The following is a 15,499-nucleotide window of genomic DNA, read 5'->3' as shown; positions in this document are numbered from 1 at the left end:
CTCCACTCGGAATGTTTTTAACTCAGGCGATTACGAGGTCGCAGCTAAGCCCCCGAGTGGGAGGATTGCTCTCCACTCGGAATGTTTTTAACTTAGGCGATTACGGGGTCGCAGCTAAGCCCATGAGTGGGATGGTTGCTCTCCACTCGGAATGTTTTTAACTTAGGCGATTACGGGGTCGCAGCTAAGCCCCCGAGTGGGAGGATTGCTCTCCACTCAGAGTGTTTTTAACTTAGGCGAATCGGATTCACAGCTAAGCCACCCACTGGGGGATTTGGACACAGATGATTATGGGAAACCAATCATTATGATACTGAAAAAATCTTGTCTTTGGAAAGCAAACTGAAATACTTTTACTACAACTCGTCAGGTCAAGTGATCTATGTGTTGAAGTGGCGGAGCAGCTCTGCGTCCCACGCACGTGGCTCGTCCATCTTCCTGGCTATGTTTTAGATGTGGTAAGCTCCGTTGTGAAGCACCTTGGTGATGATGAAGGGGCCCTCCCAGGCCGGAGCAAGCTTGTGAGGCCGTTTCTGATCCACTCGGAGTACTAGGTCTCCTTCTTGGAACACTCGTCCTCTGACATTTCGGGAATGGAAACGATGCGGATCTTGCTGGTAGATGGTCGACTGAATCAAAGCCATCTTGCGCTCTTCTTCCAGGAGATCAACGGTGTCTTCTCATGCTTGCTCTGCTTCAGCTTGTGTGAATAGTTCCACTCGGGGGGCATTGTGCAACAAATCACTCGGAAGTACAGCCTCGGCACTGTACAATAAGAAGAAAGGAGCCCGGTCAGTCGACCGATTCGGTGTTGTTCTCATCCCCCACAAGACGGACGACAACTCTATTACCCCGGCTCCAGCAGCATGCTTGAGGTCGCACATTAGGCGGGGCTTTAATCCTTGGAGGATCAAACCATTCGCCCTTTCTGCTTGTCCATTCGACTGCGGGTGTGCGACTGATGCGTAGTTGACCCGAGTTCCTTGGGTCGCAGAGTGAAAGGATCGATATGGTTGACTAGAGGGGGGGGGGGGTGAATAGGCAACTAACAATTTTTAGACTTTTCTTTAACAATTTAAACCTTGCAATGAAATAGGTTGTCTAGATGTGCAACTACGTGGACATCCTATATGATGCAAAGACAATGAGCACACAAGCAAGCAATGGATATAGCACAAGTAAGCTTGCAAAAGTAAAGGGATAAGATAACCAAGAGTGGACCCGGTGGAGACGAGAATGTGTTACCGAAGTTCCTTCCGTTTAAGGGGAAGTACGTCTCCGTTAGAGCGGTGTGGAGGCACAATGCTCCCCAAGAAGCCACTAGGGACACCGTAATCTCCTCACGCCCTCACACAATGTGAGATGCCGTGATTCCACTATTGGAGCCCTTGAAGGCGACAATCGGACCTTTACAAACAAGATTGGGGCTATCTCCACAACACTTGGAGGCTCCTAATAATCCCGCGAAGCTTCACCACAATGGAGTATGGCTTCGAGGTGACCTCAACCATCTAGGGTGCTCAACACCCAAGAGTAACAAGATCCGCAAGGGATAAGTGGGGGGAATCAAATATTCTGTGGTGGAAGTGTAGATCGGGCACTTGTCACCCAATCCCGAGCAAATCAACAAGTTTGATTGGCTAGGGAGAGAGATCGAGTGAAAATGGAGCTTGGAGCAACAATGGAGCTTAGAGGTGGAAGAGGTGGTCAACTAGAGGTAGAAGACACCCCTTATATAGTCGAGGGAAAAATCCAACCGTTATCCACATGTTCAGCCTGCGACACACGGTATTATCGCTCCAGGGGCGCGGTACTATCGTGAGGCTGTGCGGTACTACCGTGGCTGACCACAGTACTACCGCGACAGCAGCACAGGCCGGAACTAGCCTGACAAGGGGGCAGTACTACCGCTTGCACGGTACTACCGCACCCACTTGCGGTACTACCGCTTGGCAGGAAAGTCATGGCCTGGGAAGGGCGCGGATGAAATAAATTACATCCGTGCCTACTTTCGCTGAAACTGGGGTGGTACAAAAAATCCGACGCGGTACTATCGCTCGCGAGGCGCGGTACTACCGTGCGGGCGCAGATGTAAAAAATTACATCCGCGCCTACTACCGCGACCCTGCGGTACTAGGCAGGAGGGCCACGGTACTACGACTCCTAGGGAGCGGTACTACCGTGGGCCCCCGCGGTACTACCGCGCTGGACGAGCGGTACTATCGTGGAGGGCACGGATGTAAAAAATTACATCCGCCCCTACTACCGCACCAGAGCGGCACAAGGCATGGGAGCCGCGGTACTACCGCTCCAGATGAGCGGTACTACCATGACACACAGCGGTACTACCGCGTGTACTTGCGGTACTACCGCAAGTACATCAGTAGTCGTCAGATTCCCGCACAACCTAGATAACAAAGGGAAGCTCCAAAATGCAGGGAAAGGAGGAACAAGTGTACGTGTTGATTCCACCCAAACCTTTCCGACGCGGACCCCCTCTTAATAGTACAGCTCTCCTATTACTCAAATCCACCAAAGAGAAACGTAGAACAACGCCGACTTCAATAGTCTCCGAGGGGCACCGAATCGTCTCATTCCTAGAGATGAAGTATCTGAGAAACTCAAGGCACATGATTAGTCCGCAAATGCATTGTCATCAATCACCAAAACACCTGAGGGATAAATATGCCCTTACAATCTCCCCCTTTTTGGTGGATTGATGACAACACGGGATTTGCATATAGATAAGATAATTTAGAGCAGGGGCAAACCCCACCGCTCTAAAATATAGACGGGCTCCCCCTAGATGTGTGCAGTTTAGATGAATGCTTTGGACTGCATAGCACACAGACTAGGATCAACACTCCCCCTATATTTTAGAGACCAAGGCATGATAATAAGCATAGCATAGCATAAAGATAACACAATATAACACAAGCTCGCTAGGATAGATAGAGTGCATATGTCTTACACCAAACGAAGTAAAGCTACCGAGGTTCAAACGAGAAAGCAGCAAATAGTTCAAACGAGAAAGCAGCAAACACACGACACACTCGCAAACACACGACACACTCGCAAATCCCTACGCTCTCTCCCCCTTTGGCATCGAGACGCCAAAAAGGCAGAGAGGACACCTACACACAAGAGGTGGCTCATGCAGAGAACTCGTCCCAAGCCTCTCCGTCGGTTTCCTCGGCAGCAGGGATGTTCTCCTCGACATCCTCCTCAGACTCAGTCCACCTGTAGCCCTGCTTCTCCATCCACTCGGCCTCTGGAGTGATGTGCTCCTCAGACCCGCCAGACACTGCCTCACCATAGAGCTGTAAGATCTTGTTGTCCCAGCGACGACTCTCCTTGGACACCACGTGAGTCCTGTACTGCCCCTTGGCTTGCATGCAGAAAAGAGTCTTCATCTTGTCCTTCAGCTTCTTGGCCCATGATGGCATAGCGGCACTCTGGGAAGGCCTAGCAACACGGCCCTCAGCAACATCCTCGGCGCCAACATCCTCCTCATCAACAGCAGCCCTAGCAGCAGACGCCTCGGCACGAGTAGTGGTGTTGGCCCAGTTGGATTTGATACGCAGGCAAATGGGCTCATGGCGAACCCAGTCTGGAGCAAGAAACTCCTCATCAGGGAACATCTTCTCCCAAGTCTTTGAAATCAGCAGAAACAGATAGGGCCCATAGATAGGCACCTTGCGGTTGAACACTGCAAACCGGAGCTCACACCACATGATGTGTGAGACATCAAGTGGCTGAGACTGAGACGAACGAGCCTCCTCGCAGATGAGCATCATGTCCACCATATAGGCATGAACCTTGTCTTTGTCACCGATGTGAGGGAACAAGGAGTTGCGGAAGATGCGATACATGATATCCAGGAAGGGGTTGAGCAGCAAAGTTGTCTTGCCATTGGCGAGCGCCTTCTCAACCATGAATGGGGCAAGCCTGTCCTTGCTGGCAGACTCAACATTGGCATGGGGGCGAACACCCACTGGAGAGTCGAGCCCATCATCAGGAACCTGGAGGAGATCCATGAACTCCTTCCAGGTAGCAGATAGCTTACGACCATTGGTCATCCAGGTCATCCTCCGTTCCTCATCGGAGTGAAAGTAGACCGAGGCAAAGAACTGACAAATAAGCTCAGGGTCATAGTCGAGGTGGAAGGTTAACACATGCTCAATGCCAAACTGCTCCACCAAGTCCAGAGCCTCTCCAAAGTAGTCACGAAACTTGTCCTTCCTCATGTGATGCATGTAAATCCACTTCACCTCCACATAGGTATTCTGCTTGTTCTTGATGACATCCAGATAGATGTTGGTCTGTTGCTTGTTCCAGAATAGCTCACAGCCTCTGAAAGTGGCACGCGGGTGCACATAAGGGTGAAGCTGCCTGAGACAGACATAATCATCTTGGGCTATCTCATCCATGCCCTTAGCGGGCTCCTTGTGCTTGCTAGCTGAGTGCTTGACATTGCGCTTGGAGGCAGACGAGCCCTCTGGTACTTCACCTGGGTTGCGCAAACGTTTAGAGCCAGTGTCACGACTGGGGTTGGACCGGCGAGAGCCACCACCTGAGACACACACGCAAAACACCAAAGACGTGAAAATATCAATGCAAAGGCCACGAAAAAGCACAAGAAACACACAGAAGGCATTGGTGTAGAAGCCGGCTTGACATCACTTAGCTTGAATCTTTTAAGCATGTCTTGAGTGTATTTGGCTTGGTTGATGAAGGTTCCTTCTCTTTGTTGTTTGATGTCAAAAGCAAGGAAGAACTTCAACTCTCCCATCGAAGACATCTTGAACTTGGAGGTCATGAGAGCGGCAAATTCCTCATTGAAAGCTTTGTTAGGAGAACCAAAGATAATATCATCAACATATAGTTGGCATACAAACAACTCCCCTTTGACCTTCTTAGTAAAAAGAGTGGGATCGATTTGTCCTACTTCAAATCCACGATCTTGTAGCAACTCGGTAAGGTGGTCATACCACGCACGTGGGGCTTGTTTAAGGCCATAGAGTGCCTTATCGAGTTGATACACGTGATCCGGGAAGTAGGGGTCCTCGAACCCGGGGGGTTGCTTGACATAAACCAACTCATTAATGGGACCATTAAGAAAAGCACTTTTCACATCCATTTGTTGCAACTTAAAGTTGTGATGGAAAGCATAAGCAATCAACAAAGAAATGGATTCAAGACGAGCAACGGGAGCAAAGGTTTCGCCGTAGTCGATGCCCTCGACTTGGGAGTAGCCTTGTGCTACCAATCTTGCCTTGTTGCGAATGATGTTCGCATGAGCATCTTGCTTGTTCTTGAAGATCCACTTTGTTCCAATGACGTTGTGGTTCCCCGAAGGTCTTGGCACCAATCTCCACACCTTGTTGTACTCGAAGTTGTTTAGTTCTTCATGCATGGCATTGAGCCAATCCGAGTCTTCGAGCGCCTCATAGACCTTTTTGGGTTCAACACAAGAGACAAACGCCTGATGTTCACAATAGTTAGCTAATTGTCTACGAGTGCTTACCCCCTTTCTTAGACTTCCAACCACATTTTCCATGAGATGGCCTTGGGTGGTGAGTTTGGAAGCAATCTTCGCGGCACGACGCTCTAATTCTTCCTCGGGTGTGGAAGGTGGAAGGTTAACTTGATCATCTTGAGCGCCGTCTTGAGCTTGCTCATGATCTTGAACTTGCTCGAGGGGGAGAACTTGACCTTGGGCATCATTTAGAGGTTCACCTCCATCTTGAGGTTGATCTTGCCCTTGGTCTTGTTCATGAAGGTGAGGGCCTTCACTTTGTTCTTCGGAAGCGTGTGGGTCTTGGGGAGGTGATGGCTCCACTTGAGTGGAGCATTGTCCTTCTCCTTCGGCCACAGGGGGTTCCTCAATGGGTAGGATATGACCAATACCCATTCTTCTTATGGCTTGGGGAGGAATTTCATCACCTACATCACAAGTACCACTCTGTTCCACTTGGGAGCCGTTATTTTCATCAAACTCTATGTTACATGTCTCCTCAATGAGTCCGTTGGACTTGTTGAGAACACGGTAAGCATGAGAGTTTGTAGCATAACCAACAAATATGCCCTCATGAGCTCTAGCTTCAAATTTAGAAAAACGAATGCCTTTCTTGAGAATGAAACACTTACACCCGAACACCCGGAAGTACTTGAGATTGGGCTTGTTCCCGGTGAGTATCTCATACGGAGTCTTGTTCAAGCCTTTGCGGAGATAGAGCCGATTGGATGCATGACAAGCTGTGTTGATGGCTTCGGCCCAGAAGTTGTATGGAGACTTGAACTCCGCCATCATGGTCCTTGCCGCATCCATCAACGTCCGATTCTTCCTCTCCGCAACACCATTTTGTTGAGGGGTATATGGTGCAGAATATTGGTGCTTGATCCCTTCATCACTAAGAAACTCATCCAAGGTGTAGTTCTTGAACTCGGTGCCGTTGTCACTTCTTATTGACAAGATCTTTGCATTGTGTTGACGTTGAGCTTCATTTGCAAAGTCGATGACGGTTTGTTGAGTCTCACTCTTCCTCTTGAAGAAGTATACCCACGTGTATCTTGAATAATCATCCACTATCACCAAGCAATACTTTCTACCCCCAAGACTATCAAAGGATGGGGGCCCAAAGAGGTCCATGTGGAGATCTCCAAGGGTCTCTTTGAGTATATGATAGTCGTGGGAGGGTGAGCCGTCTCATGAAGCTTTCCTTCGATACAAGCACTGCAAACACGATCTTTGGCAAAACTAACATTTGTTAGTCCATGGACATGGTCCCCCTTGAGAAGACTTTGCAAAGATCTCATATTGACGTGGGCTAAATGGCGATGCCAAAGCCATCCCACATCAACTTTAGCCATTAGGCATGCCGCGGTCTTAGTGGGTTGCTCCGAGAAGTTAACCACATAGAGACCGTTCTCGACATGCCCAACAAAGGCTACTTTAAGAGTCTTGCTCCACAAGAGGGCCACGGTATCAATATCAAAGAAGGTGGCAAAACCCATGAGTGCGAGTTGACGAACGGAAAGTAAATTGAATGCAAGGGACTCAACAAGCATGACTTTCTCGATCGTTAGATCATGAGAAATGACAACCTTGCCAAGACCCAATACCTTAGAATGTGAGGCATCACCCCATTCGACATTGGTGGGCATAGATGGGATATTGTGCACGTCCACCACCAAGTCCTTGCTCCCGGTCATATGATTTGTTGCTCCACTATCGAGCAACCATGATCCCCCACTGGAAGCAAACACCTACAAGAGATCAATGCTTGGTTTTAGGTACCCATTGAGTAATGGGTCCTTTGATGTTAGTAACGAGGGTCTTAGGAACCCAAATAGACCATTCAATGTACTCATAAGGAGAACCAACAAATTTAGCATAAACATGTCCATCACTAGCACGGCACAACACATAAGAGGGGTTAAAGTCGCCAGCTTTGTTGGGAGAAATGGCGTTGCGCTCTTTGGCTTCACCGCTCTTCCCATTGTTCTTCTTCTCCTTAGGAGCACCTTCTCCCTCCTTCACAAAGGTTTGCGTGAGCGAAGGAGGTCGATTGGTCTTGCTCTTCTTCTCCTTGTTCTTCTTCTTGTTCTTGGACTTGGGTGCGAACCCAACTCCCTCCTTGCCCACAACTTCCTTTTGATTGCTCAAAAGGTCATTTAGGTTCTTCTCGCCTTGTATGCATGACACAAGACCTTTCTCGAGTTGCTCCTTCAACTTGGCATTTTCCTCCACAAGATGCACATGCTCACAACATGGGTTAGTAGCATTTGCATTATCAATTAAGACCATGTGAGTAAATGTGGCATTTCCCTTAGTTAGCTTAACTTGGAGTTGAGCATGAGACTCCTTGAGGGTGGCATGAGCACTTTTCAAGACCTTGTGGGCCTTGTCAAGTACATCAAAATCCTCCGTGAGTCTAACATGATCAACCCCAAGTTTAGCCTTCTCGGAAGCTAGAACACGAGACACAACAAGAGCATGATCAAGATCTTTCTTTAGTTTAGCATGACCATCGTTGTGTGACTCCTCAAGAGCCAAACGATGCTCACGCTCTTCCTCAAGAGCATTAGAGAGATCCGATATCTCATCGGCATAGTCACGACTATGACTTTCCATCTTAGTGATGGTTTCTTCATGAGCCTCGATCATGTCATTGGCTTCACCAAGTTGTTCCAAGAGAGCAACGAAATGCTTCTTGGATTTGCCCTTGAGCTTACTCATGAAGGACTCAAATTCATTGATCTCCTCATTAGACCCCTTACCATTATCAAAGTCATCCGTTGAAGGAGGGTTAGGAATAATGGTGGTTTTGATGTTGGGGGTTACCTTGTTGGTGGCCTTAGCCATGAGGCACTTGGCGGTGATGTTCTCGTTAGGTGCATCGAAGAGAGACACCCGAGGAGTTGAGACAATGGCAACGGATGCCATGGCCATTGTTTCACCATCTTCATCATCATCGTCATCCTCACGGTATTCTTCTTGAACCACCAACCCGCGAGAAGGAGTCCTCTTGGTGAAGTTGTTCTTGTTGGGGAAGGACTTGGCTTTGTCTTTTCGAATGAACTTGCCACCATTGTCTTCCCGCTTCTCGTATGGACAATCCGCAACGAAATGGCTGACATTGCCACAGTTGAAACAAGTTCTAACTCGTTGCTTCCCCTTGAGGCCACTTGAGTTGTTCTTGTTGAAGTTGGGTCTTGTAGTCTTCTTACTCAAAAACTGTCTTGAGGCAAGAGCCATGTGCTCATGATAATCATACTTCGTGTCCTCGGGGTTGCTCTCCTCATATTCCTCTTCTTCTTCTTCTTCCACACTAACCTTGGCCTTCAAGGCAAGATTGGGCTTCTTTGCCCTTTGGGAACGGAGCACCGCATTGTCGGCGGTCTTATCCAAGATGTTCATTGCAACAAACTCATCCAACACTTCACCAGAGGTCATGGAGTGGAAGTCCGGTCTTTGGCGGATGATGGAGGACATGGCCTTGTTGTAGGGCATCATGGCCTTGAGGAACTTGCGCTTGATCCAGTTGTCATCCGTGTCCTTACTCCCATGATCTCGGAGTGCGACCGCAAGTTTGGTCACTCTTCGAAAGAGCTCACGAGGTTCTTCATCCTCTTTCATTGCAAACTCATCGGCTTCATCTTGCACCACTTCATAGTTGGAGCGTTGAATGCTAGCACTTCCTCTATACATACGCTCGACACACTTCCATGCTTCTTTAGCCATGACATGAGGTCGAAGATGAGGGAGATCTTCGGGAAGGATAACATCTTGGATGATGAAGAGAGCACTCTCATTGAATTGATTGTCCACTTCTTCTCGAGGGGTGAAGTTGCTTGGATCATGAGGATAGAAACCTTCTTCAATAATTCTCCAAAGGTTAGTATTCACATGTTTTAAATGACGCTTGAAGCGATAAACCCAAGAATCATAATCTTCATTTTTCACATATTTAGGAGGAGGACCGGCATAATTCAAATGAGTAGAGGGGATCGGTCCTCTATACACCGGGGGTTCCACATGGGCAAAGATGCCGGTGCCATTTCTACCACTAGTAGATGGACTCTTTTCATTGTTAGCTTCCCCCTTATCGGAGTTAGCATCCGTCACCTTGTTAGTGGGATCACCCACTTTCATTGGTGAGGTAGATAGTTTAAGTCCCTCTAGAAATTCAGTAAACATGCTTTTAACCTCGGCCGTCATGGAGGTTTTCAATGTGTCTAAAGCCACATTGAATTCCTCACGTGAGACCGAGGTTCCCCCTTCGGCCGAAGACGAGATGGGATTCACACCGGAGTGTTCCTCCGCACCGTCGTTGACGTCAACCATACTCTTCGGATAGCAAAGTCCTTAATAAAGAGACGAGGCTCTGATACCAATTGAAAGGATCGATATGGTTGACTAGAGGGGGGGTGAATAGGCAACTAATAGTTTTTAGACTTTTCTTTAACAATTTAAACCTTACAATGAAATAGGTTGTCTAGATGTGCAACTACGTGGACAACCTATATGATGCAAAGACAATGAGCACACAAGCAAGCAATGGATATAACACAAGTAAGCTTGCAAAAGTAAAGGGATAAGATAACCAAGAGTGGACCCGATGGAGACGAGGATGTGTTACCGAAGTTCCTTCCTTTTAAGGGGAAGTACGTCTCCGTTAGAGCGGTGTGGAGGCACAATGCTCCCCAAGAAGCCACTAGGGCCACCGTAATCTCCTCATGCCCTCACACAATGCGAGATGCCGTGATTCCACTATTGGAGCCCTTGAAGGCGGCAACCGGACCTTTACAAACAAGATTGGGGCTATCTCCACAACACTTGGAGGCTCCCAATAATCCCGCGAAGCTTCACCACAATGGAGTATGGCTTCGAGGTGACCTCAACCGTCTAGGGTGCTCAACACCCAAGAGTAACAAGATCCGCAAGGGATAAGTGGGGGGAATCAAATATCCTGTGGTGGAAGTGTAGATCGGGCACTTGTCACCCAATCCCGAGCAAATCAACAAGTTTGATTGGCTAGGGAGAGAGATCGAGTGAAAATGGAGCTTGGAGCAACAATGGAGCTTAGAGGTGGAAGAGGTGGTCAACTAGAGGTAGAAGACACCCCTTATATAGTCGAGGGAAAAATCCAACCGTTATCCACATGTTCAGCCCGCGACACGTGGTACTACCGCTCCAGGGGCGCGGTACTACCGCGAGGCTGTGTGGTACTACCGTGGCTGACCACAGTACTACCGCGACATCAGCACAGGCCGAAACTAGCCTGACAAGGGGGCAGTACTACCGCTTGCGCGGTACTACCGCACCCACTTGCGGTACTATTGCTTGGCAGGAAAGTCACGGCCTGGGAAGGGCGCGGATGAAATAAATTACATCTGTGCCTACTTCCGCTGAAACTGGGGTGGTACAAAAAATCCGACGCGGTACTACCGCTCGCGAGGCGCGGTACTACCGTGCGGGCGCGGATGTAAAAAATTACATCCGCGCCTACTACCGCGACCCTGCGGTACTAGGCAGGAGGGCCACGGTACTACGACTCCTAGGGAGCGGTACTACCGTGGGCCCCCGCGGTACTACCGCGCTAGACGAGCGGTACTACCATGGAGGGCGCAGATGTAAAAAATTACATCCGCCCCTACTACCGCACCAGAGCGGCACAAGGCCTGGGAGCCGCGGTACTACCGCTCCAGATGAGCGGTACTACCGTGACACACAACGGTACTACCGCGTGTACTTGCGGTACTACCGCAAGTACAGCAGTAGTCGTCAGATTCCCGCACAACCTAGATAACAAAGGGAAGCTCCAAAATGCAGGGAAAGGAGGAAACAAGTGTACGTGTTGATTCCACCCAAACCTTTCCGACGCGGACCCCCTCTTAATAGTATGGCTCTCCTACGACTCAAATCCACCAAAGAGAAACGTAGAACAATGCCGACTTCAATAGTCTCCGAGGGGCACCGAATCGTCTCATGCCTAGAGATGAAGTATCTGAGAAACTCAAGGCACATGATTAGTCCGCAAATGCATTGTCATCAATCACCAAAACACCTGAGGGATAAATATGCCCTTACACACAGAACGCCTTAAACTCGTCAGAATCAAAGTTGGAGCCATTATCTGTGATAATGCTGTGAGGAACTCCATATCTGAATATCAACTCCTTGATGAAACTTACAGCGGTGCTTGCACCAAGGTTCTTGATGGGCCTAGCTTCGATGCACTTGCTGAACTTGTCGACTGCTACAAGCAAATGTGTGAAACCACTTGCACTGGTTTTGAAGGGGCCAACCATATCCAACCCCCAGACTGCAAATGGCCAGACGAGTGGAATAGTCTTCAAGGCAGACGCAGGTTTGTGAGACATGTTGGAGTAGAACTGGCAGCCTGCACACTTGTCCACTATATCTTTTGCCATTTCGTTTGCTCGAGGCCAGTAAAATCCCACTCGGTATGCTTTGGCCACAATGGTCCGAGAGGACGCATGGTGACCACAGGTCCCGAGTGGATATCATTTAGGATCATTCGGCCTTCCTCTAGGGTGATGCAGCGCTGAGCCACTCCTCTGACACTTTCTCTGTAAAGCTGCCCTTTTATCACTGTGAAGGCTTTGGATCGACAGAGTATCTGACAGGCTTCGTCCTCATCCTTTGGGAGTTCCTTCCTGAGAATGTACGCAATGTACGGTACTGTCCAATCGGGTGTGATCACCAAGACCTCCATGATCAAGTCGACCACAGCTGGAACCTCGATTTCAGTCGGGTTGGTAAAACTTATCGGTTGCGGGGGCTCTTCCTTGAAGGGATCCTCTTGTACTTATGGGGTGTGAAGATGCTCCAAGAACACATTGCTGGGGACAGGTTTCCGAGTGGCACCTATCTTCACCAGATCATCAGCAGCCTGATTCTTGATTCATGGTATGTGGTGGAGCTCTAACCCCTCAAACTTCTTCTCTAGCTTTCTCACTGCGTTGAAATAACCAGTCATTGTGGGACTCCTGACATCCCATTCCTTCATTACCTGATTAACCACTAAATCCGAGTCATCCTAGACCATCAGGCGCCGAATGCCAAGTGAAATGGCCATATGCAACCCATACAATAGTGCCTCATATTCAGCTTCATTGTTAGAGGAATCAAAGTGAATCTGGAGGACATAACTGAGCTTGTCACCTCGTGTGGACACTAAGACCACTCCTGCGCCAGAGCCATTTAACATCTTGGATCCATCAAAGAACATGGTCCAATGTTCCGACTGGATTTGAGTCGGCTGCTGTTGTTTTGTACACTCTGCGAGGAAAACTGCAATTGCTTGAGACTTGATGGCCTTCTTTGCCTCAAACTTAATATCTAATGGAAGAAGTTCAATCGCCCACTTTGCCACTCGACCAGTTGCATCTCTATTATTCAGAATCTCTGACAATGGAGCTGTTGGGGAACGTTGCAGAAAATAAAAAATTTCCTACGGTTTCGCCAAGATCAATCTATGAGTTCATCTAGCAACGAGAGATAGGAGTGCATCTACATACCCTTGTAGATCGAGCAGAAGCGTTCAAGAGAACAGGGTTGAGGGAGTCGTACTCGTCGTGATCCAAATCATCGGAGATCCTAGCGCCGAACGGACGGCACCTCCGCGTTCAACACACGTACGGTCAGCGTGACGTCTCCTCCTTCTTGATCTAGCAAGGGGGAAGGAGAGGTTGATGAAGATCCAACAACACGACGGCGTGGTGGTGGATGCAGCAGGGATCCTGGCAGGGCTTCGCCAAGTGTCTGCGGGAGGGAGACGTGTAGCAAGGGGGAAGGGAGGCGCCAAGTGCAAGGGTGCGGCTGCCCTCCCTCCCCCTGTATATATAGGGTCCCCAGGGGGGTGCCGGCCCTAGGAGATGGGATCTCCTAGGGGGGGGGGCGGCGGCCAAGGGGGGTGCCTTGCCCCCCAAGGCAAGTGGAGGCGCCCTCTCCCCTAGGGTTCCCAACCCTAGGCGCAGGGGGGCCAAGGGGGGAGCACCAGCCCACCAGGGGCTGGTTCCCCTCCCACTTCAGCCCATGGGGCCCTCCGAGATGGGTGGCCCCACCCGGTGGACCCCCGGGACCCTTCTGGTGGTCCCAGTACAATACCGGTGACCCCTGAAACTTTCCCAATGGCCGAAACTCGACTTCCCATATATAATTCTTTACCTACGGACCATTCCAGAACTCCTAGTGACGTCCGGGATCTCATCCGGGACTCCGAACAACTTTCGGTTTGCTGCATACAAATATCTCTACAACCCTAGCGTCACTGAACCTTAAGTGTGTAGACCCTACGGGTTCGGGAGACACATAGACATGACCGAGATGGCTCTCCGGTCAATAACCAACAGCGGGATCTGGATACCCATGTTGGCTCCCACATGCTCCTCGATGATCTCATCGGATGAACCACGATGTCGAGGATTCAAGCAACCCCGTATACAATTCCCTTTGTCAATCGGTATGTTACTTGCCTGAGATTCGATCGTCGGTATCCCATTACCTCGTTCAATCTTGTTACCGACAAGTCACTTTACTCGTACCGTAGTGCATGATCCCGTGACCAGACACTTGGTCACTTTGAGCTCATTATGATGATGCATTACTGAGTGGGCCCAGAGATACCTCTCCGTCATACGGAGTGACAAATCCCAGTCTCGATCCGTGTCAACCCAACAGACACTTTCGGAGATACCCGTAGTATACATTTATAGTCACCCAGTTACGTTGTGATGTTTGGTACACCCAAAGCACTCCTACGGTATCCGGGAGTTATACGATCTCATGGTCTAAGGAAAAGATACTTGACATTGGAAAAGCTCTAGCAAACGAACTACACGATCTTGTGCGATGCTTAGGATTGGGTCTTGTCCATCACATCATTCTACTAATGATGTGATCTCGTTATCAATGACATCCAATGTCCATAGTCAGGAAACCATGACTATCTGTTGATCAACGAGCTAGTCAACTAGAGGCTCACTAGGGACATGTTGTGGTCTATGTATTCACATGTGTATTACGATTTCCGGATAATACAATTATAGCAAGAATAAAAGACAATTATCACGAACAAGGAAATATAATAATAATCCTTTTATTATTGCCTCTAGGGCATATTTCCAACAGTCTCCCACTTGCACTAGAGTCAATAATCTAGTTACATTGTGATGAATTGAACACCCATAAAGTTCTGGTGTTGATCATGTTTTGCTCGCGGAAGAGGTTTAGTCAACGGGTCTGCGACATTCAGATCCGTATGTACTTTGCAAATATCTATGTCTCCATCTTGAACATTTTCACGGATGGAGTTGAAATGACGCTTGATGTGCCTGGTCTTCTTGTGAAACCTGGGCTCCTTGGCAAGGGCAATAGCTCCAGCGTTGTCACAGAAGAGAGTGATTGGCCCCGACACATTGGGTATGACTCCTAGGTCGGTGATGAACTCCTTCATCCATATTGCTTCATGCGCTGCCTCCGAGGCTGCCATGTACTCCGCTTCACATGTAGATCCCGCCACGACACTCTACTTGCAACTGCACCAGCTTACTGCTCCTCGATTCAACATATACACGTATCCGGTTTGTGACTTAGAGTCATCCAGATCTGTGTCGAAGCTAGCATCAACGTAACCATTTACGACGAGCTCTTCGTCACCTCCATAAACGAGAAACATGTCCTTTGTCCTTTTCAGGTACTTCAGGATATTCTTGACCGCTGTCCAGTGTTCCTTGCCGGGATTACTTTGGTATCTTACTACCAAACTTACGGCAAGGTTTACATTAGGTCTGGTACACAACATGGCATACATAATAGATCATATGGCTGAGGCATAGGGGATGACACTCATCTCTTCTTTATCTTCTGCCGTGGTCGGGCATTGAGCCGAGCTCAATCTCACACCTTGCAATACAGGCAAGAACCCTTTCTTGGACTGATCCATATTGAACTTCTTCAATATCTTAT

The sequence above is a fragment of the Triticum dicoccoides genome, chromosome 4B, assembly GCF_002162155.2.
Source record: "Triticum dicoccoides isolate Atlit2015 ecotype Zavitan chromosome 4B, WEW_v2.0, whole genome shotgun sequence".
NCBI lineage: Eukaryota > Viridiplantae > Streptophyta > Magnoliopsida > Poales > Poaceae > Triticum > Triticum dicoccoides.
Note: the sequence above shows the minus strand (reverse complement) of the source record.